The sequence below is a fragment of the Nicotiana tomentosiformis genome, chromosome 9 (genome assembly GCF_000390325.3).
Source record: "Nicotiana tomentosiformis chromosome 9, ASM39032v3, whole genome shotgun sequence".
NCBI lineage: Eukaryota > Viridiplantae > Streptophyta > Magnoliopsida > Solanales > Solanaceae > Nicotiana > Nicotiana tomentosiformis.
The window spans coordinates 78,481,018-78,486,071 of NC_090820.1; positions in this window are offsets into that span (position 1 = coordinate 78,481,018).

Sequence of the window (5,054 nt, forward strand, 5' to 3'; positions counted from 1 at the left end):
CTGGCACGGTCACAGGCTCAATGTGATGGATCTGCCCGGCGTGGTCATAGGCATATCAACACAATCCGCCCGACTTGGTTACGGGCATAACAACACAATCTGCCCGGCGTGGTCACATGCATAACAACACAATCCGCCCGGCATGATCGCATGCATCCAGTCCATATTTTATCACACAGAAGCAAGTATACAAGAACACGTGTATATGATGAATAATTATCAGATTTAATGCTTCTGGACTGGTATAATAATATGATAAAGTATAGGCATGTGCAAAGTGTGCTATCATAGCTCAAATCGGCAATTTTATCACAGAAATAGCAATTACCAACTTTATTCTGGGAATTAGCCTCTTCATAATCTCAAACATGACTCAAATAGTTCACAAAAATGATAAAAATATGAGAAACATTATAACTTAAAGCTTAACAGTCAACTCTAGGCATATCATAGCCTAAGCATTATCGTGAGCATGGATAAACACCTCGGTGCTTGCACATGGGCTCAACCCCACACATATGAGCACCCATAGCACGTAGCTATCACAAATAATGCAAATAACTAGTGTCTCAACTAAGTTTAGATAAGATATTTACCTCAAATAAGACAAGATAAATACCGAGCAGCCAAATGATACTCTAGAAATGTCATCCCGTGTGTATCAACCTCCGAACGGCTCGAAACTAGCCAAAAGTAACTCAAAAACATTAAATAATGCCTAAGAAAATAATCCTAAATGATAAAAGTTGAATCTTTACTCGTTTACTCAAAGCCAACCAAAAAGTCAAACCCAGACCTGCACCTCGAATCCCTGATAAATCTCATAAAATTCGATAACCCATTCAATTATGAGTCCAACCATACTAATTTCACTCAAATACGACTCCGAATCGATGTTCAAAACTTAAAAAATTTCTTTAGGAAAGTTTAGACAAAAACTCTCAATTTCTCTTTAAAATTCATAATCCAAATGCCAAAATCGAAGATAGATTCATGAAATATAATCAAAACTGGATAAAACATACTTACCCCAATCGATGTGGTAAAAATTACCTCCAAAATCGCCCAAATCTGAGTTTCATAGCTCAAAATATGATAAAATGACCAAGACCTTCGAAATAGAGTACTTTAAACATTGCTCCAAGGGTACCCTTTGCGATCGCGATTCAAAAAAATTTCAGCACACATTTTACCCCTCGTGATCGCGGCTATTTCCCCTCGATCGCAATGAAACAATTTTCATTACCCTTCCCTAACTCTTCTCAGATAGCCTGTAGTGTATCGACCATAACTTTTTGTACAAAACTTCAAATGACAAACGGTTTGATTTTCCGAAATCTAGAACAAAGGGCTACAACTTTCATTTTGGATCATCTCCAAATTTCTTATAAATTGCAAGATATAAGCTTTCAAAAATGGGTCAGTGACAATAGAATTTTCTTCTACGCGATCGCGAAAAGGCTTCCGCGATCGCGATTCACAATGCCCAAACAACAATTTGCTCTTCTCGAACGCGACCCAAAGTGTGCGACCGCGATGCACACCCCTGTGGCCAAAAACCAGTAACTAAAAGTGGTCTGAAACCACCCTGAAATTCACCCGAACCTCTCGAGACCCCGTGCGAACATATCAACAAGTCCCAAAACATATTACGGACCTACTTGAGGCCTCAAATCGCACATAATAACATCAAAACCACTAATCGTCGACCAAGATCAATCTCTTAAGTTCATAAACTTCAAACTTCGAACCAAACGTCCGATTCAAGCCTAACCAATCCGGACTGAATCCAAATTTTGCATACAAGTTACAAATAATATATCGAACCTATTCCAACTCCCGAAACAATAATTCGAACCCGTTAATATCGAAATCAACTCCCTGTCAAACTTATGAACATTTCAAACTTTCAAATTTCTAACTTTTGCCAAATAGTGTCAAACCCATCTAGAAACACCCAAAATCGCCATTCGGATCTAACGAAACCATCAAAACTCTGTTCCGAGGTCAAATACACAAAAGTCAAGTTTGATCAACTCTTCCAACTTAAAGCTTCAAAAATGAAATTCATTCTTCCAAACTAATTTCGGATCACCCAAAAACTAAAATCGACGATACACACAAGTCATAATACATCATACAGAGCTACTCATGCCCTCAAACCACCGAGCGAAATGCAAATACTCAAAATGGCCGATCGGATCATTACACTAAAGCTCAAAATGACCGAATGGGTCGTTACACAACACCACTGAATTCCCACATAATTGGCTATAGAAAAAATCCATGCCACCAATAAAATTAAATATTTTTTGTGGCTCCTTTTTCATGGCAAATTACCTACGTTTTGTTTCCTCTACTCTAGGAATATCGTTGTTGACACTACATGTAAGTTCTGTCAACACCACTGTGAGGATCTCATAATTCTCTGTACCTTTAACCATCATGATTTCTATTACTTCATAATTAATTATACCTTTATCAATCCTCTCTCTTGTCATTCTTTGAAAAATCAAGCTTAATCGTAATCACAATATTTTTAATAACTATTTTAAACATAAGAGCCCGTTGTGGCTACTCTAAACATCTATATTTTACAATGTCCTGCAAGTTGAGTTACTTGCACTTTTTTCATGGTTTAAGAACCCGTTTGGACATAAGAAAAATTTAACTTTTTTCGAAATTTTTTTATTTTTTTCCTAAATCAGTGTTTGGTCATAAATTTTTAAATTTTCACTTGAAAATGGATTTTAGAATTTTTCGAAAATTTAAAAAATTTCAAAAAACTGTTTTTCAAAATTTTCACTCAGATCACTCACAAAACTTCAAAAACAACCCAAAATTATATTCATGTCAAAAAACAACCATAATTTTCAAATACCATTTTCACTTATTTTTTTTCACCATTTTTTCGAAATATTACAATTCTTATGTCTAAACGCCCACTAAAAATGACTATTTTTCGCAATTTTTTATTCTTATAGGTGAAAACTGTCTCATAGATATTGATTATTCTACTCCTCATAAGAAACTTAAAATACTCATACTTACTTACTATATGCAGGTTGATTCTTATAGATCGACCACACTTTACGGGAGGGTACTGGAGTGGCAGATGCTCAGCAAACTTTGGCAAAAAAATGGATAATCTACGTAACCAAGATATATTTTATTTTGAAAATCCCCCAACCTTTACTTTATCATCTTTAGCTTTTCATCTAACTGGGACTGCAACTTCCCGCCCAGTCCCACATGTACTCGTTTAATTGCTATTTTTTATATATAATAAAAGTCTCCTTATTGAAATTATTACTTGCAAATACTAATTTTGCTAGGTGTAATTGTAATTACGGTATTTAAATATTTTAACTTTAATTGAAATATTGGTTTTCTCTCATAAATCTTATGCTTCCCCGGACTTTTTTCTTCTAAATGAATCTTATGTCTAAACACAACTTGAGATTAATAAAAAGTATGTGCGAAAGGTTTGCCCTTATAAGAGTTTTTTGCAAATACTATGCCTAATTCCAAATAAATTGGAAACGGCTATATGAGTCTTCACAACTATATATTTCATTTAAATTCATCTCAACCAACATTATAAAAATACAAATAAAAATTAAAATAAAAAGTAGTATTAAATGCTCTCCATATTTTTACCAGCATGAAAATTTCAAGTAAGACAAAAAAAACTATTAGAAAGCGTAGGATCTAAGATCTATATACATACTAAATCACATTATCAACTAAATAGTATCGTTTATATAATCTTTTTCTCTCCTTGTACACTATCTTTCACTAAATCTACTTATAAGAGTTTTCTGAAATTCAAGAACAAATTATTCTTTTTTTCACAAGAAAGTATTTGTTCAGTGAATTTTTTTTCTTATTATAAAAAAATACTTTAAATTATTTTTCAGGATAACATAACAATGGCCCCTTATGTTTGGAGGCAGTTTCAAAATGATCTCTTAGATATAGTTCCGAGCAATTTTGGTCTTTTAGTTTTGTCAAAAGTGAACACTTTTGATCTCTAAAAAATATTTAATAAACTCTGGTTTTTAGATTTACAGAAATTGTTAAAAATAGGATTTAATATAAATTCATATTTGGTGCTATAATTTTTGCAGTTTATACTATCTATACTATTTTTGATCTACTTCTGGGGTTTGGTTCAACTTTTTGATTTATTAAATCTTTTGGTGTCTAGTGAAATTTTTTGGTATTGCAGTTTTTGAGACTTGTTGAGACTTTTCTCATGTTTCTTGTTAAAAGATTTTCATAATTCTCATAAAATCTATTTGATGAAGATCACGATACTCACTTTTAACAAACATAGAATACTAAAATTGCTCGAAGTCAGAGTTTAGCAAACCCGAAATTCAAACTTTTTGAATTTTTGGTTTGAATTTTCGGATTGCAAATAGGATTTCAGATTTAAATTTAAAATTTTGGATTCAGATCGGATGTTGGATTTGTACTTTGAATTTTTGGATATCCGAAAATCTAATTTTTTATACTTTATATTTAGTGCAACCCATTAGACATTAGTCAATTATCCATATGCCACTAGTAATAAGTTCAATATCCTAGTCATTAGACACTATCTCATATATTCAATACTAATTACTAAATTATTGTCATAATACCTTCTATTTGGATATAATTTTACTGTTGTTACTTCTTAATGTCATTATAATTTGGATATATTAATGTCACTATTGCATTTTGTTTGATAATAATTTTATTACTTAAATACTTTATTGGATGATTGCAGTGAGAATGAAGAACTTTTTAGGTAATTTAATATGAATACTTCATTTGCATATTCATTTTTGTTAGAAAAAAATAATTCAACTCAAACTAAAAAATTATTCAAACCGATTAATCCAAAATCGAACTTAAAAAATTCAATCCAGTCATAGATTATTTCAATGGAATTTGGATTGTACTTCTTCCATCCGAAAATTAAAAATTTAAAGAAATTTTCATATCCAATTCCAACTAAAAAGGACCATGTTAAACTTATCCCAAACAAAAGGTACCATTTCTAC